Raw genomic sequence first — 25,769 nt, forward strand, 5'->3', positions numbered from 1 at the left:
TGAGTGTGTGTGTGTGTGTGTGTGTGTGTGTGTGTGTGTGTGTGTGTGTGTGTGTGTAACTGCAATGTTAGCTCCCGTTCTGCAAAACACGGGCAGCCAAGCTACTTGGCGCTTGCCAGGTGGCTCACCCCGCCAGCCAGCCCCGGCGCCCCGGCGCCCCCAGCCCCGGTGGGGTGGTCCTACGTGTGCGCTCTGCACCTCCTCGCGCCCCTCCGCCGCCTGGATCTGCAGCAGAGAAGCCAGAAGCCGGCTCCGCTCACCCAGTGCACAGATTGGCGCACGCCGCCAAGGGGAAGGGAGGAGGACGAGGACGAGGACAAGGAGGAGGAGAAGGACGGGGAGGGGGGGGGGGAGAGGGGGCGAGCCCCCCTCAGCTGGCTGTTGACGTCGGTTCAGGCTTTAAATGTGTACGCGAGCGCTGGCAGAGGGAAGCCTGTGGCAGGCAGGCGGCCGCCTTGCCGGACTGGAGCAGCGGAAAATCGGCGTCTAAAGGTGGCCAGGCTGCTCGCTCCTTTGCCTCGCCACCGCTGCTGCGGAGCCCCAGCCCCTTATTGCTTCTCTCTCCTGCTTGGCACGACTGCCCGTGGGGCTGCCGGGCAGTCTCGGGGCGCATCCGACGCTGGACTCTCGCGGGGGGGGGGGGGGGAAACCTCAGCATCAGGACTGGCTTGAGGGCGCCGAGAAGAGGTGTCAGGCGAGAAGCCCTGAGCAGGCTGGCCGGGGGAGCTCGGGCGCTCACAGCGGCTGGCAGCAGGGTTTGGGGGTGGGGGTGATCTTTGGATGGCCAGGAAAGCTCCCCACCCCCTCCCGCAGCCCCTGCAACTTGCCGTGGCTTCTGGGCAGCTCTGGAGGTGCCTCTCCAACCTGAAAGTTTGCCTCCTTTCCCTCCGAAGGAGCCGGCTGCCAGCCTCCCTCCCTGTCTTTCCAGCTCCTGACTGTTGCGCAGTGAGCGGATAGCGCGGCCGGCCGGAGGGAGCCGCTGGTGCTGGAGATTGGAGCGCTTAGGTGGAGGACGAGGGGGAGGAGGAGGAGGAGCAGCAGGGCGAGGACCAGGAGGAGCAGGAGCAGGAGGAGGAGGAGGCGGAGGCGGAGGAGGAGGAGGAGGAAGAGGAGGAGGAGGAGGAGAAGCAACTCTCGAGTGCCCACGGTGACCCTTGGCGTGGGACCCGGAGCTGCTGGGGCGAGCGCGCAGGAGTCGGGCTCGCAGCCCGGAGGAGCCCCCTGACGTGGCCCAGGGCGTCAGGAACTGCTTTGGAGGACCTTCCTCGGAGGGAGCTGCCTAGCGTGTGCGTGCGTGCGTGTGTATGTGTGTGTGTGTGTATGTGTGTATCTGTGTAAGGCTGTCCGGGGGTTCTGTCCGAAGCTTGGAGCCCGCTTTTCCTCTGGCTACCAGCGGCCGGCCGAGAGCCTGGCAGCGAGCGGACCGCTTGTCTGCCTGCGGGACCTGGGGCTCCTGCCCTTCCACACTCCCGGACTGAGAGCTGCGGGAAGCCCAACCTCGGAGGAAGGTGGCACAGGCAGCGGGGGAGGCGGCAGGAGCCGCTGGAGAGGCAGCAAGGACAGAGGCAGCAGCGGGCAGAGGTGGACAGCGGCATCGACGGCCGCTCTAGGGGATGAAACGAAGGTAAGAGGGGCTCCCAAGCCCATCGGAGCTCGGCCAGCATTGGCAGAGGCTTGTGGAGGTTTGGAAGACTGTACTCTCTGCCTCCTTTCTTGTCCTCCTGTCTCTTCTGATCCTTCTTCCCCTTCACTCTTGGACACGCACTTTGATCCCCACCCCCACATTCACCCTTAAAGGGAGTTGGCCCTTGGGCCCCCTGATAGCTTGGTTCTGCTTTTTCCATTCTTCAGTATTTAACTTTGCCAGGAAGTTGATTGCAGGTGCATTTTTGCAAGATCCAACTTTCTTTCCCTCTTTCCTTCTTTCCTTCTTTCTTTCTTTCCTTCTTTCCTTCTTTCCTTCTTTCCTTCTTTCTTCCTTCCTTCCTTTCTTCCTTTCTTTCTTTTTTTCTTTCTTCCTTCCTTTCTTTCTTTCTTTCTTTCTTTCTTTCTTTCTTTCTTTCTTTCTTTCTTTCTTTCTTTCTTTCTTTCTTTCCTTCCTTCCTTCCTTCCTTCCTTCCTTCCTTCCTTCCTTCCTTCCTTCCTTCCTTCCTTCCTTCTTTCTTTCTTTCTTTCTTTCTTTCTTTCTTTCTTTCTTTCTTTCTTTCTTTCTTTCTTTCTTTCTTTCTTTCTTTCTTTCTTTCTTTCTTTCTTTCTTTCTTCCTTCCTTCCTTCCTTTTTTCTTTCTTGTTTTTTCTTTTTGTCTTTTCTTTCTTCCTTCCTTCCTTCCTTCCTTCCTCCCTTCCTTCCTTCCTTCCTTCCTTCCTTCCTTCCTTCCTTCCTTCCTTCCTTTCCTTTCCTTCTTTCCTTCTTTCTTTTTCTCTCTTTCTCTTTCTTTCTTTCTCCCTTCCTTCCTTTTTCTCTGTTTCTCTCTTTTTCTTTCTTCTTTCCTTTCTTCCTTTTTTCTTTCTTTCTCTCTGACTCTCTGAATTTCTTTGTATATCTCTGTCTCTGTTTCCCTCTCTCCTCTGTCTGTCTTTCTCTATCTCTGTCTTTATCTCTGTCTCTGTTTCTCTGTCTCTCTCTCTCTCTCTCTTAATGAAAATAAATGTGGGAAGTGAATCTGAATCAATTATCAGTACTAGATGAAGCTACAATGATGTTTGAGGGTCCCCCTCTTTCCACTCCCAAAACAAAATAAGGCAGATAAAAATAACTTTTTTTTTTAATACAAGTTTTCCTTGGAGTCCTAGATTCACCAATTGCAGCATATTAAATATGCCCTCTATATATGTAAACATATAAGTAGTTACTACCCCCATTCATTGTTTCTTGTTTAGTATCTTGTATCTAGGAAATGGCTTAATTTGTGATAGTAAAATTTATTTCTAGTTCTAACATGGGTTAAAGTTTTTATTTAGATGTCTGGGATTTCTTACAATAGATGATAGGAGTTAAAATGGGAAGACTAACAAACAGGATTGTGATGATCCTGGGAGATTGTGATTTAACCCACTATTACATGGCAGTTAATACAAGGTGATTGAGAATACCTCTATCTTGGCAAGTTAATGATGCAAAAGACTTGGGAGGTTTTTAGAACCTGCAAGACAGGAAATTTTTGAAAACGGAATAAAGATGTTGAACAAAGTCTAGTTGGAAAAAACTCCTTGCCGAGGCATTAATATCTGCATGTTATAATTGGGGAAGTAAATGAACCAGTCAGTATTCTAATCTTGTAAGATTTGGCTTTGGAGAGAAGCTGTTTTTACATTTCATTCCCCATCTCATTTGTGGGAGCAGAATAATGTCAGATGCATTCTTAACTGATACATGTTTGTACATGGATGTGAACTTTAATTCCCTAGATGGCCTGTAAAGGAGAGAGTGGTGGGGGCCAAAGTTGGGCCTCTTAAAGATACCAGTTCTCTTCTAGGACTGCCCCATAAACTCAGTTCAGTTTTCAGAGCTTTGTCTTAGTTCATTTTCTCCTCCACGTGTCACTCTCAGCAGAGATTAAGCCTCTGTCTATTACTATAGGCCTTGTAACTCACATTTCTCTTCCCATTTAGCGCTACCTTACATTGATGTGATCTGATTCTCCTACTGTATGTTTTATGCTGCCTCTGTGTGTGTGTGTGTTTCTTGCTATCAAAACTACCCTTGAGATAAGCTGACAACCAGCTCACTCACGAGCAGAGAGAGGCTAGAGATAACATGCCCAAATTTTATGCAGGAGAATAAAAAGAGTAATCAAACATTGGAAAAGTTAATAAGAATCCAGAATCCTATAAAGGATCTGACTTCAATGTGACTGCAGAGCATAATTGAAGACAAGGTCTGAGGTTGAGATGAAAACGGAAAAGTATCTTCCAAGACTATTAATCTACAAAGCTGAACTGAACAAACTAGTTCATTTTTCTAAAAGCTAGTTTTATTGAGACGTAACTCAAAAAGGATTGAGGATTCTACTACCGTTCAGTAAATCTTCAGTTAAAACATTTCTTTTTAGGTCAAAAGTACCTAGGAACATGCCTTTTTGAGGACACAGACCAACTTTCAATTACCGGTGAGGATGACTTCCTCCAGTCATGCCCTTGCCTTGCAACTGCCCTTATTTCACTTCACTTTATCACTTTTATTCCCAGTAGTCTACTGTGCTCTTTGCCCTGCTTCTCTGTTGAAGGGCAATACCAATACTAAATTTGCCAATGTCTCTAGTTAGAACTAGTTTGAGCTGTGATAAAAAGTTCAGGTAACAATTTTATCCCATTTTCTACCCCTTGGCACTAAATAGATGACTCAGGAGTTTTTTCCAATCTCAAGTCAAACCAGCATTTATTTTCTAATGGCATGCATAGAGTATGACATGTCACAAATTAAAAATCAGAATTGACAATTTCAAAAGCAAAATGAAGGAGCCTGCAACCAAGTAATTTTGAGCAGAATTCCTTAGGTTCATTTCTCTTCCTAGTGAAACTGGTAATATTGCAGAAAGATCTTTTGGAGCTTTGGATTTCACAAAGTTGATAGATGCATTTAGATCTTTGATTCCATTGGAGAAACATAACAGAGACACTGTGGGTGTTCTTTGTAAGTTTTCTGGAAAGTAATTGACATTACCCTGCAAGTGAATTTCTCTATAGAATGGTTCTCATTCTTCCTGGTTGCATAAAGTTTTAGCAATCACTAGGGAAACTTGATTACCAAGGTTAGCTAGGATGGCTAACTCAGGCTGAAAATCTTATGAGTTAATGGAAGACCAAAGCTGTGTTTTTCTGTGACTTTTCTTAACCATATACTGTGGTACTACAAATATGGCTGTAGTTGAGTCTTCCTTGTGTGACTGCCACAGTCTGAGCAGTAATGATTTAATAAATAGTCTATGTTCCCTACTGTATAAAAGGATGTCTTGCCTGTTCATGCTCTTTAAATAGAAAGAAAAGGCAGGGTCCTCCTGCATGCTGCTACAAAAGCTTCACTTTGTTAAAAGTAGAAAGGTAGATTAGAGAAACACTGGACTGCTTCAAAACATTTTCACTCTTAACAGGTTAATCCAATACCATTATGGACTGTGATTTAAAGTTGGTAGAAACTGATTAACAGAACGAATAACCAGTGGTCTTATAGGACAAAAGGGAAAAATGTTTAAAATCAAAGCCTGACTCCATAAATAACACAAAGAGGGGTGTGTGTGTGTGTGTGTGTGTGTGTGTGTGTATGTGTGTGTGTGTGTAATGATGATTCTAGTTGCCTTTGAGTTTATTTTATCTGACTGGCTTCTAAAGTTTGTATATATATAATTATTTATCTGGTACAATGAGCAAAAAAAGTGGACTTGGTATCAGAAAATTTGAGTTCAAATGCTTGTTCTGTCATTTATTACCTCTATGAGCCTTTAAAATTTTCTTAACCCTTCTGCCTTTGATTCCACCTCTGTAGAATGCCCATGTTTTACTTAAGGATACCTTGGTATATTCTATTAAATTTGCAGCCATCAAGAACTATTTTTAATCTTATTAAAAAGGAAGCAAAATAGTTTTGTCAAGGATTTTACCAAAACTTAAAAAATTTGTTTTCCCCACTGTACCATGCAGTTGCAAAAGAGTCACCACATGGTGGTGACGTTGTGCTGAAAAAATATGCTTTGGGACCTCTCCACAGAAGACTAGCTAGACTCTTGGTTTAAAAACAAAACAAAACCAAAAAAATATTAATGGCATGTACTTAGGACTTTATCATTTTAAGCAGTTATTTTAGGAAGAATATACATGAATCTCCAAGCATATTGATCATTATACTTTAAATAGTTTTCTCATTTTCCCCAATACACTTTATAATAATTTTGAAAGAAAGTCCAATAGGCTTGTGTAGAAGATATTCAGTGAATTTTGGGAACCTTAAGAGGGAATAATCTGGTCTTGGAAATAGAAAGACCTAAGTCCCAGTTTTATCTCTAATAAAAGCTGGTGTGGAGACTGGACAAGTAATGTATCCTCCCCAGGATGTTGCCAACCTACATTAAGAGAGAGAGAGAGACTTTCCTCATTTACAGTTTGTATATATTAGTAAATACAATATAGTCTATACTAATATAATCACAAGTCCAATTTCCATCCTTTTCTCCTTGACTCTTCTAAGTGGAACTAGTCACTGTTTGTAGTTTTCATTATTCTACCTCCAATTGTATGATGGGAGGAGCTTTGAAAGTCTAAGACTAGAATGCAAACATTTTCTCTGCTACTTACTACTACCTATGTGATCTTGGAAAAGACTTTTAATCTTTGTTGACCAAATATTTTTAAGTGTTAAATGATTAGATTAGCAGGTCTTGCAGCTCCTTGAAAGCTTGGTATGAGATCTTCATTATCTATAATATAAAATAAAGTTCCCAATTTCAGGTTAAAATTTCTCTTCAGTTCTATTTCTCATTTTTCTATTCTCTGTGAAACCATCATGGATCTTCATGTCACCTTTGATTTTAAATCTTCAATAAAAATTAGTTACTATTGCGTACCATACATTATACTTGGTATAGGGTGAGCTGTATAATTGAAAGAAGACAGTATCCCTAATATCAGGTGCATAATGCATTAATAAAGTATCAATGATGTACTTTGACAAACCTAAAGAAGTGTCATAGGTTGTAGGGATAACCATTGTCTTCTGAGGGTTACTTAAAGAAGGCTGATTCATGGAAAATGCTACATTTCATAGAAAGTCCAAGATGTAGAATAAGATTCCATGATCATCCATTCTAATCAACTGAACATAAACAAGTGCCATTTTTCCTTTGTTATTCCACTTGTTGGTTACTGGATGTACAGGAATTCAATAGATCATGAATGGGAGTGAAGGAATACAGGAATATAGAGCAAAATGAATAAAGAAAAGTTTATGTAAAGAGTTGCTTAGTCAGCAGTCACATTGGATGTGTGAAAAATTGGTAAGATGTTCTGTAATAGCTGAGCAAGCAGCACCAGGATGCCCTGGTGAGTAACCTGGGTTTATAGTAAGGAAAACTGACTAATGGCCACGGCCAAACTAGAGTCCATTCCACTTATCTGAATCTCACTTCCCTTAGTCACAAAATGAGGAACCTGATTACGATGCTCTTAATGGTTGCTTTTGGATCTCAGGGTTTTTGTTCTCTGGGAGGCCTTGGGTATATTATGTAGTAATATGTCTAAAGGTAAGAAAGCTTTAAGGATATGGTGCTGACAACTTATACAGAGCCTTGAATGTCATACAACTGATTTGGATGGCAACAGAAGACACTAAAAGATCTTCAGGAAATAAGTCATATCAGAACTATGGTAAAGAAGCATGACAGCTATATAAAAGATAGGTTTGATTTGAGAGATGATGATATTTGGAGAAACATGTTCATTTATTGGCCCAACCTAGATTGGGGAAGGGGAAGCAGATTATTATTAAGAGCATGTGCAGCAAGATAACTGTATAAATATGTATACATATATTTAATTTAACATATATTTTAACATATTTTAACATGCATTGAACTGCCTGCCATCTAAAGGAGGGGGTGGGGGGAAGGGGAGGAAATTTTGGAATGGAATGTTTTGATTAATTTAATTTAATTAATTTAAAATTAATTAATTTAATTAATTAAAAATTACCTTGCATATATTTTGTAAATAAAAAGTTTTAATAAAAACGAGCATACATTAGTATGATAGCAATGAAAATAGATGATTGAAACATCTGACATATTGAACTCACATTACTGTCATGTCATATGATTTCCCTGAGCTTTATTTCCCTATTAGAAAAAAAAATGTTGTCCCATAGATATGAACAGATAAGATTCATGTCACAGAACATCAATGATTGAAGGTACTACATAAGATTTTATTATATTCATATCTGTTGTGGAACTTTTGATAGAATTACCAAACTAGGGGTTATCCAGCCATCACTTAAAAGAGTTCCAATGAGAAAGTAACTGTCTCCATTATTTTTTAGAGTCATTTATTTCAGCTTTGAAGACCTTTGTCTTTCTTCCTGATAATGACACTGAAAATGTCTTTGTGAATTTTTCCGTCCATCACTGGTATGCCTGGTCTCTAGGGTTGACATTAAGTCAAGTCCAGTGTTCTTATAAAAAGGCATATTTGGAAACTGAAGTGAACTTAGGAGGTAGGACCCGAAGTGCCTTGCTCATCTTACAGAATGAGTAATTGAGAGTCAGAAAAGAGATCATCTTTTCAAGGCCGAAGGAATAAGAAAAGAGCAAAATGAGCATTCAAGCCCAATGCCCTTGACTATAAATGAACTCTGTTACCATATCACATTGACTCTCAGGTGAATGTTACTGCCATCACATTAACTGTAAATTAACAATAAGTCAGTTACTACATTTTAAATGGGAAAAAATATAATATTTTCAATAATTTCCAAAAAATTTATGCACTATTTCATTCAAATAAAATAATTTAATCTTTATAATAATTCATATTAAAACTATAATAAAGTGGGACAAGATATTTGTTCAAAATCCATAATATGAGTTGTTTTCCATAATATATGAAATAGTAATTCTGATAAAATAATATGACTATTTAAGTAGTATCCTAGATTAAGGATTATAATCAATGCCAATGATCATAAATATAATTTTAGAAAATGGGCATCGAACAGTTAAATGATTTGCCCAGTGTCCCATAACTCATAAATATCTTTAAAAAGACTTTAAAGCTTGGCTCTCTTGACTCTCATTCCAGGATCTCCTTCAGGATGTCTATCCAAATTGGCTTGATTTTGGACATATTTTTTTCTCTCAAAATAGCCTGGATTACTTATTTTAATAGTAGAATCAGCAATTCCTTTTCAACCATAATTGCTATTTTGTTTTCTTTAGAAAGCTATATTGAATACATTTTAACTGTTTACATTTCTATATGGGAAAATGATACTTGTAACTCCTTATGTAATTTTCATTACTAGAGTAATTAGAAAAAGTATTCAGAAAGTTAGAGTTTACTATGATGGGATGATGTGTGTGTTTATGTTTGTGTGTGTATGTGTGTATATGTGTGTGTGTGTGTGTGTGTGTATGTGTGTGTGTGTGTGTGTGTGCATTTCCAATTAAGGCTTGAGAAAGAGGAATTCAGTGGAAGAAAAGGGAAAAGAAAAAGAATCGGGAAATTATTTCCCATAAAAGAGGTATATTAGAAAGAACTTTAGAATAGTGGGGGTAAGAGTGAGATATCAGGGTAAATGTGAACCTTACTTTCTCAAGAATTGGTTCAATGAGGGAATCACATTCAGTTGCACATAGAAATCAATCTTACACAAAGGGGAAGTAGGAGGGAAAGGGATAAGAGAAGAGGGGAATGATAGAAGGGAGGGTAGATTAAAGGAAGTAGTGTTCAGAAGCAAAAGTGATTTTAAGGAGGTACAAAAGGAAAAAAAAAGAGAGAGAGAGAAGGCTAAATAGAGGAAAATAGGACGAAGGGAAATCACAACTAATAATTGGTAACAGTAAATGTGAATGAAATAAACTCACCCATAACATGGAAGTAGATGAAGGAGTAGATAAAAAAATCAGAATTCTACAATATGTTGTTTACAACAAACACTTGAAACAGAGAGATACACAGTAAAGGTAAAGAGCTGGAAGAGAATCTATGATGCTTAAGCTGAAGTAAAAAAAAAAAAAAAAAGAAAGATTTGGGTAGTAATTATCTCAGACAAATCAAACACAAAAAAATAATCTAATAAAATAAACATTTTATATTAAAAGAAAACATAGATAATTAGATCATGGACTAAATGGTATATGGTCTAAATGGTATCACATATAAATTTTTAAAGGAAATGTTAAATGGGTTTCATGAAGAAATAATAAAACTAGATTAATGGAGAATCTAAACATCCCTCTGTAAATCTGAGAAATATATCCATTAAACAAGCAGGAAATGATTTAAAGAAATAAATAGACTTTGAAAAAATTAAATATGTTATATCTTTGGAGAAAATTGAAATTCAAATAAAAATGAATACATTAATTTCTCAATGTTCAATGGCAACTCAAGAAAAACTAACCATGTATTATGGCATAAAACCTCACAAACAAATTCAGAAAAGCAGAAATAATTTAACTGAATCTTTTTTTCAAATTATAATGAAATATATATATATATATATATATATATATACACAGAGAGAGAGAGAGAGAGAGAGAGAGAGAGAGAGAGAGAGAGCGCCACAAAGACATAGATAAAATTAATTGGAAAGGAAATAATCTATTCTGTAAAATTAATGAGTCAAAAGAACAAATTATAGAAATAATAATTGAATTAAAGGGAACAGTGAGAAATCATACTGAAAATTTATGGAATGCAGAGAGACTAGTACTTAGGGAAACATTTTTATCTCCAAATGCTTATACAACATAATAAAGAAAGAATAGGTCAATTATATATGCAATTAAAAAAATAAACCTACAATAAGAATGAATATTTAAAAATCTCTAATTAAACATGAAATTGGAAATACCCAAAATCAAGAAAGAGATGAAAAAATTGAAAGTAAAACTAATTGAACCTAATAAATAAAACTAGGATCTGGTTTTTATGGAAACCCAATCAAATAGATTAAGCCTGTTAATTTAATTAAAAAAAAAAGAAAATCAAATTACCAATATAAAAATGGAAAGGGTGAATGTACCACCAATGAAGATGAAATTGATAAAATAATTAGGAATTATTTTACCCAGTTATATGTTAAAAATAATAAGTGAAATGGGTGAATAATTATAAAAATATAAATTGCCCAGATCACCAGAAGAGAATATAGAGTACTTAAAGAAAAAGAAAGTGAACAAGTTATTAATTTTCCATAAAGGGAAAATCCAAAGGGCTAAAAGGATCTACAAGTGAATTCTACCAAACATTTAAGGAACAATTAATCTTAATACCATGTAAACTCTTTGGAGGATTCCTTTTATGATACAAATAAGATGCTGATACATAAATCAGAAAAAAGAAAAAAAAAACAAAGAGAGAGAAAGTTATAGATAAATTCCCCTAATTAATTTTGATGCAAATTATAGTAATATATCACAAATATCATATGCTTTGACCAAGTTTTTACTAGGATTTATACCAGGAATTCAGGGTTGATTCAATAGTAGGAAAGCTTGCAATATAATAGATCAAACAACAAAATACTTTAAAAATAATATCTTGATAGACAGAGAATATTTTAAAATATATAACACTTTTCATATTAAAACATAAAAATAAAGGGAACTGTCCATAAAATGATTAGTAAGTATCTAAAGCCATCAGCAAGTATTATCTGAAATGAGGATAATGAGGAAGCTTTCCTAATAAGATAAGGGGTAAAGCAAGGATGCTTATCATCACTGTTGTTCTATATTTTTGACAATCCTGGCTATAAGAATGAGAAGAAAAAAAAAAAACATGGAAAGAATTAGATAAGCCATGAGGAAACAAAACTGTTACTCTTTGATGATATAGTGGTATATTTAAAGAGTCCTAGAGAATCAATTAAAAACCAGTTGAAACAATTAACAAGTTCAATAGTGTTGCTGGAGATAAAAGAAATCCACATTAAATCATCAGGATTTCTATGTATTACCAAAGAAGCTCAGTAAGATATAAATAAATCCCAATTTAAAATACTGTAGACAGTATGAAGTAATTGAGAATCTACCTGCCAAGACAAATCCAGAGATGATGTGAATACGATGACAAAACACTTTTTCATATGAATAAAATCAGATCTAGATAATCAGAGAAATTTTAATTGATTTTGGTTAAGTCAAGACAATATCATAAAAATAAAAACTCTAATTTTATTATTCAGTGATATACCAAACTACCAAAAACTTATTTTGTAGAGGTAAGGAAAAATAATAATAAAATTCACTTTAGAGAACAATAGGCCAAAGAGACATTATTATAAGAGAGACATTATTATTTTTTTTAATTTTTTTTAATTGTGAAGGAGGTGTCCTAGCCATATCAGATCTCAAAGTGTTTTTACAAAAAAATAATCATCAAAACAATGTCACTCTTCCAAATATAGAATGTGGATCAGTAGAATAGATTGTGTATGAAGTAAATAGAATTAAATGACCATAGTTATCTAGTGTTTGATAATACAGAAGAACTAGGCTTTTGGAATAAGAATATACTTTTTGATATAAAAACAACTGCTGGGAAAACTTACAAATAGCTTGTAGAAATTAGTTGGAGATTAACACCAAGTACATGATTTAGATATAAAGGGTAATAATATAAGCAAATTAGAAGACCAAATTTTACCTATCAGATCAGTGGCTAAGGAAATAATTTATGACCACAAGAGATAGAGAGCATCACAGGATATTAAAAGGATAATTTTTATTACATTACATTTAGAAGATTTTGTACAAACAAAAACACAGCAGAAAAGATTTTCAGGAAAGCAAGAGATTGGAAGAAAAAATTATGGCAAGTTTCTCTATTGAGGCCTCATTTCACAAAGAGAAATGAATGAAATTTATGAGGCATTCTTCAGTTAATAAATAGTGAAAGGAGATGCACAAGCATTTTTCAGAAGAAGAAATTCATGCTATTCATAGCAATATTAAAATGCTCTAAATCATTTAGAAATTAGAGAATTATAAAGTAAAATAACTCTGTGTTACCACCTCACACCTATCATATTCACTAATATGACAGAAAAGGGAAATGATAAATGTTGGAGAGGATGTGGAAAAAAAACGAAACCCTAATGGCCTTTTATTTGGAGTTGTGAATTGATCCAACTATTATGGACAGCAATTTGGAATAGGTGAAATGGTTATAAAACTCCATCACCTTTGAGCCAACAGTGCTGTTATTAGGTGTTTATCCCAAAGATATCAAAGAAAACAGTAGAAAGCCTGTATTCACCCCCAATATATTTATAGTTGCTCTTTTTGCAGTGGCAAAGAAATGGACATGTGTATAATTATGATGGAATACTATGGGCTATAAGAAATGACAAGCAGCATGCATTCAGAAAAAAAAAATCTGTGAAGATTTATATAAACTGACTGTAAAGCGAATTGAGCAGAACCAGCAGAACATTGTCTACCTCAGGAGTATCACTTCCAAATGACTTCACTCATCTGATCAGTAAAATAATCCACTCAACTCCATAGATGTTATGATGGAGGCTGAATATAGACAAAAGCACAGTGTTTTGGTTTGTTTTTAACTTTATTTTTCTTGATTTTTGATTTTTATTTTGCAATATGACTAATATGGAAATATGTTTTGTATCATTTCACTGGTATTTTGAATGAAATTACATTCCTTGCCTTTATAGTGGATGGGAGAGATTTGGGAGGGAGGAAAAAAATCAAAATTCATTTTTAAATGAATCTTAAATATAAATAAATGCCATTTTTAAAAAGAAAAAAAAAGAAATACCTTATTATGCAAATAGAGCATGTTGAACAGTGCAAAAATGCGTATCAGTAGTTTAATAAAACAAAAAGAAATTCTCTATCTACTCTTAGCCAATACATTGTTTCTTACATTTAAATATCTGTTTCAGAATATTATGGATGTGACAAGTTTATTAATTTGAATAAAATGCAATAATATGAAAGGCAGCTCATTTGTCTATGGCAAATGTGTTTTCATAGTTTTGAATTGTCTGAATTAAGATTCAATTATATTTCACCAATTATCCAACGAGCCTTTGATTTTTCAGCATTTGCCAACAAATTTTGATGGTAGTAAGTTCAATTGTACAGATCCAAATTCTTTCAATTCTCTAGAATCCAATGTATGAAGTCCTGGAGACTTGAATTCATTTAAAACAGCATGGCATTCTCTTCCTGCTTTCTCATTTTTCTTCAGCTACTATCTTCTTTTGACAATATTTGTTTTGTTTTATCAAACATTCTTCTTGGTAGAAAAAAATAATAAAATTAGGAGTTAATTGTTTCTCTCTCTTTTTTTTCCCCCTGATATCTAATGATATTGCAACATATACTTCTAAGAGTGGGTCTAAATCTTGCTGTGCATATTCTTAATCCAGACATACTGACTGCTTGGTTTATTTGACATACTCATTTCATTCTGAGTGTAATTTTTTTCTGATGGCATTATTTCAAGTCTATGAGACTTTTTTTTTTTTGTATTTTCCCCTTTCTTATATGCTATACCTGCTCCCTGGTCTATCTATATTTGAAATATAAATGTACTAGACACTTACTTTCAAAGTCATATTAACTTATGAAGATGATGACCTATTTAGATGACCATTCTTTCTTAACTCTTTATAAGAAACACTTTAACAATTTCACTTTTTTTTTTCTGAAGCAATTGAGGTTAAATAACTTGCCCAAGATCACACATCTAGGAAGTATTAAATGTCTGACTTGAACTCAAGTCCTCATGACTTCAGGGCTGCTACTATGTACATAGCTGCCCCTACAATTTCATTTTTAAGAACAATCAATTCCTTTCAATCTGCTTTATCTCTTAGAGTCTTTGGCCTTCAAAAATGCCCACAATTTTTCATATGTGTTACCTTTATAAGTATAATTATAAACAATTAATTATTAAAATCACTATTTTTTCTATCTGAACATTATAATTCAGTTTTGTTATGGGCATTATTCTTTTAAGCATTTATGAAAGTCACTATATAAAGGGATAAAAATATGTTACACAAGGTATGTGTGCATATAAATTCAATATATGCCTTCCTTGTTCAATATATTCTGATTAGGAATTTTTTTTCACACAAAAATAACCAATACATAATTTAAATGACATAGAAAATATGTGGCAGCAAAATATTCTAAATTGACCTTTTTAGATATTAAATTATTTTTCAATGAAATATATACTACCTAACAAACAATAGATACTGCTAATAAACATCTTTTCCTCTCTTTCTTCTCCTCCAATCTGTCTGATCTTCTTTATTGCTATTGTTGAGTCATTCCCAGCATTTGTCTGAGGCCCCTTTTGAACTCAGGAAGATTAATCTTCCTGACTCCAGGTTCAGTGCTTTAGCACTTTGCCACCTTGCTATCCTCATTCTATTTTGTAGGATTTCCATTTACATCATGTATTGGATCTTCTTTCCTTCTATGCCTGAGTAAAACTTTTAACTTAAAAAGGCAAAGGTCTCCCATTGCATCCACTGCCATTTCTAGTCATAGTGACCTATATTTTGCCATTGGACCAACATGGAGCAAGTGAAGTTCATGCCTGTAGAGGGCTAAAAGTCTAAAAAAGGTGTGCTTGAATCAGAGAAGAGAGTACTTAAGGCTAATTACCTATTCCATGTAAGATAATGGCTCTATTAGCATATATTTAGATGATGGCTCTTCTCATGATTGGTATCTGCTGAATGGATGGTAGTGAGGTAATGATGGGAAGGATTCAAGGGCTGAAGAAGAGAAGTCAGAGGCACTTGGAGGCAGGGAGGAGGAGAGAAGGTAGTGGCTCTGGACTCCAGAATCCAGGATACATCTTTGGGAAGCCACATGGCAGCTTGCCTGCTTCCTTCACTTCTCCATCTGAAGACCAAGGACTTTGATTTATCCTGACTCTGGCTGATCCTGAGGCCCTTCAGGGAGCTAATCCGGACTTTATGGGTTACCTTGCACAGCCCAGCCTCACTTAAATCCAATTAATTTTCAAATTAAGACACCATCTTTGTGATGTAATTGGTCCTCTTCAAGAACAAAGGACAAACAACAACAAATCAGAACAATATCGTTCCATACTATTTCCCTTCATGGTGACCTAATCAGTTTCCACATATTCAATAATTATCTCTATGTATTTGATTATCAACTTTATTTACCCAATCCTTATTTCTTTGCTGATCTTCAGTACCACATCAACTTTCTTTTGAAAATCTAGAAATTTATGTCATATAAAAATTTCAAGCACAACCTATTCAAAATGAATTCACAATCATTGCATCCCTCTTCTTCCTATGTCTTCTGTCATTTTGAGAATTCCATTCTTATCTTCCTTATCCAGGTTTGAAATCTCAGTATAAGACTCAACTCAAAGTCCTCCTTTCTCCAATATTCAGTTGAGCATGAAGTCCTGCCAATTCTATCTTTATAGCACTTATCAGGCAGCTTCCACTTTTTCTCACACACCTAGCTGCCTTCCTGGCACTTACCCATATCAACTAATATTCTATTAGCCTTCTGGTTGATTTTTCTATGTCATATTTGACCTGGTCTTGTCCATTTTCCACTCAGGTGTCAAAATGATTTGCCTAAAATATTTGACTTACTTATAGCATTCCCTATTCATTCTTTCATTATTACTTTCAAGTGGAAAATCTTCTATATTTAATTTTTTTTCAGATTCTGATTGTTGTTTTCTAATTTTCATTCTTCTTATACTATTCTCTCTTACACATATTCAACAATCATGGGATCCTGGACTAATTATACTTTACACTGGACATTGTGATGTTTGATTAGCTTTTTGGAGGTCTCGGGATCAGCCTTGATCTCAGCAGAATAATCACCAGAGAATAGTTAGGGATCAAGTCTAAAGTCTTTATTATCTCCTTCCTTTGCCTGGGTCCTGGCTAGCTTTCTGGAGGTCCTCTGGGATGGGTCTTGGTGGCTCTCTAAAGGGTATCCTCCCTTCCAGCTATTTGCCTTTTTCCCTAGATATCTCCTATCTCTTGGATGCTCTCTTTTTCCATGTACACCTCCCTTTCTCCCTCATTTAGCTGAAGACTTTGTTCAAATTTACCTTTTACAAGATACATATCCTCCCTCTGTCATCTTTTCTCTGTAATTAACCCCCATTTATGTTATATAAAATATGTATGCATGTAGGTTTTTGTAGGAAACTTCTAATTAAAACATATACATCTCAAGTACAAGAAATAATTCCCTTGCCTATTTCTTTTGTAACACTTGATCTTGGCACAGTATCTGCCACATAAAGGTTTAATGAAAATTACTTGTTGATAGTGATAACTAACGTCCCCCCCCACACACACACACATCACTATATTCATGGAAAAAAAAAGTTTACAATGATATCATCTTTATGTGAATGATAGCATGCATTATGTTACCCTTTTTGTGATTTATGGATTTCCACCAACAACGCAAGCTCTAACCTTGATAGTTTGTATTACATGTTGCAGAAAGAGACATCCTTAACTTTGGGTGTTTGATGCCAACATAGTTCATTGTTTTACAGAAGAAAATGGCAAACTATCCCAGTATCATTGCCAAAAAACCCCCAAATTGGATTAGGAAGAATTGAACATCACTGAAAAGTGATTAAACAACAAAGTTCATTGTTTTCTCTTGTCTACACACATTGTTGAAGCTATTTCATATAAATGTCATGTTTCTACTTTATTTCACATCATACAAATCCCATATATCTCTGAATTTTTTGTTTGTGTCATTCTTTATATAACCCAATACTAGTCCATTATAATCATATATCGTTCTTCGTTCAGCCATTTCCTTATCATCAGGCATCTATTATTACAATTAGTTATCACAAATAATGGTGTGATTATATATGTGTGTGTGTTTTTTTTCTTGTGCTCAACAATGTTTTTGAGTTCTATGTCCAGCCCAAGACTCATAAACAAATGAATGACTTTTTTTTTTGGTTATTCTTTTTCAAATCTTTTTCTCTGTATAGTTGGAATAGTACAAAGCTTCATCAGCAGTGAATTACTATGCCTAATTTCTCATTGTCTCTATATCATTGGATTATTCCTTTTCCAATCTTTTTTTAATCAGTGTAAAGTAACATCTAACCTTTGTGAATTTATAGTTTTCAGATTTTTAGTCATTTTCCAACAAAATCTCCAGACTGTGTAGTTAGCATTTATTATCTTAAAGATCATGGCTTTATCTCCTTTACCTTGTTTATTAGAAAATGACTTTTGAATGAAATATGGAATTATATTGCATAATATTGTGGTAACAATGGAAAATTATTGGGTTACGATGCAAAAACAGGTATGACATTACAATGTTGACAATTTTCATTTCATTTTTATTACTTTCATTTTCTAAGATTTTAAATATCATTAATATTGGGTAGAAATAAAGAGATGAAAGATCCTTGAGGCAACATATAGTCAATTTTTGTTTTATTATGCAGGCTGCATGTGCTTATTGATTAAATTTGAATACATACTCTTTGAACTTTCACTGATTGGGAAATAGACAGCTATGTGGTAGAAGACACAATATTGGAGTAGGGAATCTGAGATCTGAATACTAACTCTATTTCTTCTTAACTAGTCAGGCAAACTCAAAAAAGACAAAAAAATTGCAATGGAGTTAGTTTCTTCATTGGTTCAATGAAAAACATTGTGACTTATAAGGATCTTTCCATTTTTGGAAAGGTATTTAAAATAAGAAATATGGGAATGTTCCTATTTTTACAGTTTTCATGAACCTATTTGCAGATTATTTTGCAATTTCTTTTTTATTCATTTCTCTTTCTATGATCACGGCATATTTCTACATTTTTTAAAATCTGCACTAAATTTGAATGAACATGCACCACACAGAGCAAGTTTTATTAAACCAAGTTTCTTAATCGGGCATATGAACAGAATGGATTCAATGTCCTCTAAGGATGCTACAGGTCTAAATCAAGGATCCCTTGACTCCAATTCCACAATATTCTCTTTTAATGTCAGACTTTAGCTATAGAATATTTTATCAGAATGTCACGGAGTATAAACCCCCAATGGTGAAAGCCACATTGTAATTAGAGTGTTTCCTGTTTAAATGAACATTATCTGACAGATTGTTGAAAGGATAAGCATTAGCAAAATGAGTCCAGGAACAATTATTGTACCTAATACAACTCTAAACCAATATCAAATCAATATCATTCCTGTAGATGGGGATATAAAGATGTCAGATTTTAATTATAAAAGAAAAGGAAGTGTATAAGGATGGACCTTTTCAAATGAGATTATTGGCTCTGTCACCAAAAGAGTTTAGTACTGACTAGATGAATGCTTGTATTATCAATTCACTTTACAAAGTGACATAAAAATGTAATTCCTTTAAAACTACCATCTATGTGAGGGGGCGGAGCCAAGATGGCGGAGAGGAAACACACGACTCAGTGAACGTCCTCACTCCCTCACAACCAATTAGATAAATTAAGTCTCAAAATTAGCTCAGGACTGATAGATACCACAAGGACTGGAAGCACGACTTACCAGCTGAAGAGAATCTGGAGTTTCAACAGGAAAGGTCAGTTCTCAGGGGAGGAATAAGAAAGACCAGCACAGACGGTGGGGTAGGGGCACACTGCGCCCATTGCGCTGGGAGGGGCTCTGGGATCAGAGAAGCCACTGAGGTAAAGGAATCTGGCACAGGCTGTTAACTCTTCTCTGCTAATTATTTAGCAGTTCAGAAGAGAAAGCCAAAATATTTTAAAACTCAGATTAGATTTTCCCCGGACCCTGGGGGTGACTCAGGCACAGATCTGGGCACCAGGGGGTGTGGCCTCAGCTACCTCCTGAGAATAGTTAAGAGACTGACAAGTGGGTGGATACGGCCCAAGGCAACACACACTGCCTAGCTTAGCTGGAGGGAGTGGAACTCAGCTCCAGGAAGTCCCAGAGAAGCGGAACCTTTGAACTAGGGACCACGGTTTCTGGCAGACACTTCCAGTTTGAGCGCAGGGGCTTCTTACGTCACCTGCTGCAGACACCCACTCCCCACCCGGACACATAGGCTGAGCTTCTTGCTGTCTTCACTATTCTACACCCTCGAAGCACAGTAGTGCTAATCACCTCTGAGGCACTCCCAGGGAGAGGGTGGGGAACTCTCTCCCAGAGCTCTCTCTTAGCTCAGGCTCAGGAGCCGCTACATCCATCCGGTCTGGGAGGAAGCTGGTAAAGAAGTAAATAATTTCCTACCCCAGAGACAGACCCCAAAAGATTTTTTTTAAGTATGAGCAAAAAAGCTAGAAAAACCATAGATTCCTTCTATACAGAGAAAGAGCGGGTGTCCAACCCCGAGGAAGTTGACAGCAGAGAATCAGATAACAACCTAAAGGGGAACGATTCCTGCCCCCCATCACATAACTCTCTCCTAGAAGAAGCTCTTAAGAAATTGAGGGAGATCGAAGAAAAATGGGGCAAGGAAAGGGAAGTTATGATAGAGAATAACAACGTCCTGAAATTGGAGTTGGAAAAAATAAAGAATTCACAGGAGATGCAGGGAAACAAAATTAGTGAATTAGAAAAGGTTAAAAAAACACAGGAAAGTAGGATTTCTGAATTGGAAAAGATAAAAAAGTCTCAAGAAAATAGAATTTCTGAATTGGAAAAAGAAAATAATTCTCAAAAAAAAAATTAGGGAAATGGAAAAAAACTCAATAGAGCAAAATAATTCATTTAAAAACGAAATTGGGCATTTACAAAAAGAACTTAAAACTGTGAAAGAAGAAAATAACTCCTTAAAAGTCAGGATGGAACAAATAGAAATGAATGATTCACAGAGAACCCAAGAATCAGTCAAACAAAACAAAAAAAATGAGAAGCTGGAGAACAACGTCAAATACTTACTGGGAAAATCTATAGACCTGGAAAATAGATCTAGGAGAGATAATCTGCGGATTATTGGACTTCCAGAAAACTATGACCAAAAAAAGAGCCTAGATTCTATTTTACAGGAAATTATCAAAGAGAACTGTCCAGAGATAATAGAAACAGAAGGGAAAGTAGATGTGGAAAGAATTCATCGAACTCCTTCTGAAATAGACCCTAAAAAAAGAACACCACGGAATATTGTGGCTAAGCTGCAGAATTACCACACAAAGGAGAAAATCCTGCAAGCAGCTAGAAAAAAACAATTTAAATACCAAGGTGCCACAATAAGGGTCACCCAAGATCTGGCTGCCTCCACATTAAAAGATAGAAGGGCCTGGAACCTGATATTCCGAAAGGCAAAAGATCAAGGACTGCAACCAAGAATGAACTACCCAGCTAAGTTTAGCATCTTTTTCCATGGAAGAAGATGGTCATTCAATGAAACAGAGGAATTCTATATGTTTCTAAGAAAAAAACCAGACTTAAACAAAAAATTTGATCTACATCCACAAGACTGAAGAGAAACAGAAAAAGGTACACAGAACCCTTGAGAACTGTAACTTTGTTGTGGGTATATAAAAAATACTCAAGGATAATTTGATTTTACTGATATAAAAGAAAAAAAGGGGAGTGTGGTAAAGGGAAGGAGGTCGGTTCAGAAAAAGGGGAAGGAGTGATAAAAAGAGGGAAACTACATCCCAGGAAGAGACATAGAAAATACACCATATCTGAGGGAACTTAGTGAGGGGGAGAATCATTGTGTGAATCTTACTCTCATCAGAAGAGGCTCAAAGAGTAAATAATTGTCATATTTGTTTTTCAGAGAATTCTCTCTCACCTCATTAAAAGGGGGGAGAGGAAAAGGGGAAAGGAAAAGGAGAATAAGTGAAGGGACTTGGAGGGAGGGGGGAGGGATCCTAAAAAAAAAAAAAAAAAAAAAAAAAAAAAAAAAAAAAAAAAAAAAGAGGGAGGGTTGCGCGTCACAAGGGGGGTCTGTAAATTAAATATCGGGGAGAGGGATCAGGGGGGTCAAGGGAAAAAAGTATAATCTGGGGATAATACGATGGCAGGAAATACAGAATTAGTAATTTTAACTGTAAATGTAAATGGGATGAACGATCCCATCAAACGGAGACGGATAGCAGATTGGATCAAAAAGCAGAACCCTACAATATGTTGTCTACAGGAAACACACTTAAAGCAGGGAGATACATACAGAGTAAAGGTAAAAGGTTGGAACAGAGCTTATTATGCTTCAGGTAAAGCCAAAAAAGCAGGGGTAGCTATCCTTATCTCAGATCAAGCAAAAGCAGAAGTAGATCTCGTTAAAAAAGATAAGGAAGGAAACTATATCCTGCTGAAAGGTAGCATAAATAATGAAGCCATATCAATACTAAACATATATGCACCAAGTGGTATAGCATCTAACTTTCTAAAGGAAAAGTTAAGAGAACTGCAAGAAGAAATAGACAGTAAAACTATAATAGTGGGAGATCTCAACCTTGCACTCTCAGATTTAGACAAATCAAACCACAAAACAAACAAGAAAGAAATTAAAAAAGTAAATAGAACATTAGAAAAACTAGGTATGATAGACATTTGGAGAAAACTGAATGGCAATAGGAAGGAATATACTTTCTTCTCAGCAGTTCATGGATCCTATACAAAAATTGACCATATATTAGGACATAAAGATCTCAAAATTAAATGTAGGAAGGCAGAAATAATAAATGCCTTCTTCTCAGATCACAATGCAATAAAAGCTACATTCAGTAAAAAGTTAGGGGTAAATAGACCAAAAAGTAATTGGAAACTGAATAATCTCATCTTAAAGAATGACTGGGTGAAAGAGCAAATTATAGAAACAATAAACAATTTCACCCAAGATAATGATAATGATGAGACATCATATCAAAATCTTTGGGATGCAGCTAAAGCAGTAATAAGGGGAAATTTTATATCTTTAGAGGCTTATTTGAAGAAAATTGAGAAAGAGAAGATTAACGAATTGGGCTTACAACTTAAAAGGCTAGAAAAAGACCAAATTATAAACCCCCAACCAAAAATTAAACTCGAAATACAAAAATTAAAAGGAGAAATCAATAAAATTGAAAGTAAAAAAACTATTGAATTAATAAATAAAACCAAGAGTTGGTTTTATGAAAAAGCCAATAAAATAGATAAACCTTTGGTAAATTTGATCAAAAAAAAGAAAGAGGAAAATCAAATTGATAGTCTTACAAATGAAAAGGGGGATCTTTCCACCAATGAAGAGGAAATTAGAGAAATAATAAGGAGTTACTTTGCCCAACTTTATGCCAATAAATTTGATAACTTAAGTGAAATGGATGACTTTCTCCAAAAATATAGGCTCCCTAGATTAACAGAGGAGGAGATAAATTGCTTAAATAGTCCCATTTCAGAAAAAGAAATAGAACAAGCTATTAATCAACTCCCCAGGAAAAAATCCCCAGGGCCAGATGGATTCACATGTGAATTCTACCAAACATTTAAAGAACAATTAGCCCCAATGTTATATAAATTATTTGAAAAAATAGGGGATGAAGGAGTCCTACCAAACTCCTTTTATGACACAGACATGGTACTGATACCTAAACCTGGTAGATCGAAAACTGAGAAAGAAAATTATAGACCAATCTCCTTAATGAATATTGATGCTAAAATCTTAAATAAGATATTAGCAAAAAGACTTCAGAAAATCATCTCCAAGATAATACACTATGATCAAGTAGGATTTATTCCAGGAATGCAGGGCTGGTTTAATATTAGGAAAACTATTAATATAATTGACCATATTAATAATCAAATTAATAAGAACCATATGATCATCTCAATAGATGCAGAAAAAGCATTTGACAAAATCCAACATCCATTCCTACTAAAAACTCTTGAGAGTATAGGAATAAATGGATTATTCCTTAGAATAATCAGGAGTATATATTTAAGACCGTCAGTAAGCATAATATGCAATAGAAATAAACTGCAACCTTTCCCAGTAAGATCAGGAGTGAAACAAGGTTGCCCACTATCACCATTACTATTCAATATAGTACTAGAAACGCTAGCCTCGGCAATAAGAGCCGAGAAAGAGATTCAAGGAATTAGAGTAGGAAATGAGGAAATTAAACTATCACTTTTTGCAGATGACATGATGGTATACTTAGAGAACCCCAAAGACTCTGCTAAAAAGCTACTAGAAATAATTCAAAATTTCAGCAAAGTGGCAGGATACAAAATAAATCCACATAAATCCTCGGCATTTTTATATATCACTAACAAAATGCAACAGCAAGAGATACAAAGAGAAATTCCATTCCAAACAAATGTTGAGAGTATAAAATATTTGGGAATCCATCTACCAAAGAAAAGTCAGGAATTATATGAGAAAAATTACAAAACACTTGCCACAAAAATAAAATCAGATTTAAATAATTGGAAAGACATTCAGTGCTCTTGGATAGGCCGAGCGAATATAATAAAGATGACAATACTCCCCAAACTAATCTATTTATTTAGTGCTATACCAATCAGACTCCCAAGAAACTATTTTAATGACCTAGAAAAAATAACAACAAAATTCATATGGAAGAATAAAAGGTCAAGAATTGCAAGGGAACTAATGAAAAAAAACTCAGAGGAAGGTGGTCTAAGTGTACCTGATCTAAAGCTATATTATATAGCAGCAGTCACCAAAACCATTTGGTATTGGCTACGAAATAGACCGGTAGATCAGTGGAACAGATTAGATACAAAGGACAAAAAAGGGTACATCTATAGCAATCTAATCTTTGACAAACCCAAAGATTCCAACATTAGGGATAAAAATTCATTATTTGGAAAAAACTGTTGGGAAAACTGGAAATTAGTATGGCAGAAATTAGATATGGATCCACACTTAACACCATATACCAAGATAAGATCAAAATGGGTCCATGATTTAGGCATAAAGAGGGAGATAATAAATAGATTAGAGGAACAGAGGATAATCTACCTCTCAGACTTGTGGAGGAGGAAGGAATTTACGACCAGAGGAGAACTAGAGATCATTATTGATCACAAAATAGAAGATTTTGATTACATCAAACTAAAAAGTTTCTGTACAAATAATACTAATGCAAACAAGATTAGAAGGGAAGTAACTAATTGGGAAAATATTTTTAAAAACAAAGGTTCTGACAAAGGTCTCATTTCCAAAATATATAGAGAACTGACCCTAATTTATAAGAAACCGAACCATTCTCCAATTGATAAATGGTCAAAGGATATGAACAGACAATTCTCAGAGGAAGAAATTGAAACTATATCCACTCACATGAAAGAGTGTTCCAAATCACTACTGATCAGAGAAATGCAAATTAAGACCACTCTGAGATACCACTACACACCTGTCAGATTGGCTAAGATGACAGGAACAAATAATGACAAATGTTGGAGGGGATGTGGGGAAACTGGGACACTAATACATTGCTGGTGGAGTTGTGAAAGAATCCAGCCATTCTGGAGAGCAATCTGGAATTATGCCCAAAAAGTTATCAAACTGTGCATACCCTTTGACCCAGCAGCGCTACTACTGGGATTATATCCCAAAGAAATACTAAAGAGCGGAAAGAGACATATATGTGCCAAAATGTTTGTGGCAGCTCTTTTTGTTGTAGCTAGAAACTGGAGGATGAATGGATGTCCATCAGTTGGAGAATGGTTGGGTAAATTGTGGTATATGAAGGTTATGGAATATTATTGCTCGGTAAGAAATGACCAGCAGGAGGAATATAGAGAGGCCTGGAGAGACTTAAATCAACTGATGCTGAGTGAAATGAGCAGAACCAGAAGATCACTGTACACTTCAACAACAATACTGTATGAGGATGTATTCTGATGGAAGTGGAAATCTTCAACATAAAGAAGATCCAACTCACTTCCAGTTGATCAATGATGGACAGAGGTAGCTACACCCAGAGAAGAAACACTGGGAAGTGAATGTAAATTGTTAGCACTAATATCTGTCTGCCCAGGTTGCATGTACCTTCGGATTCTAATGTTTATTGTGCAACAAGAAAATGATATTCGCACACATGTATTGTACCTAGACT

The 25,769-nt window shown here is 36.0% G+C and overlaps 1 protein-coding gene across 1 annotated transcript in view; it reads left to right on the forward strand.

The window, feature by feature from the left end:
• The first annotated feature begins 1,148 nt into the window (after nt 1-1,148).
• The window catches only part of PCDH15 (protocadherin related 15), a 2,229,510-nt gene continuing 2,204,889 nt past the window's right edge, over nt 1,149-25,769 (forward strand). Inside the window, exon 1 of the mRNA XM_074297067.1 lies at nt 1,149-1,624. The gene's annotated coding sequence lies outside the window, so the exon portion shown is untranslated. The remainder of the gene's footprint in view (nt 1,625-25,769) is intronic.

This window comes from Sminthopsis crassicaudata, chromosome 2 (genome assembly GCF_048593235.1).
Source record: "Sminthopsis crassicaudata isolate SCR6 chromosome 2, ASM4859323v1, whole genome shotgun sequence".
Classification (NCBI taxonomy): Eukaryota; Metazoa; Chordata; class Mammalia; order Dasyuromorphia; family Dasyuridae; genus Sminthopsis; species Sminthopsis crassicaudata.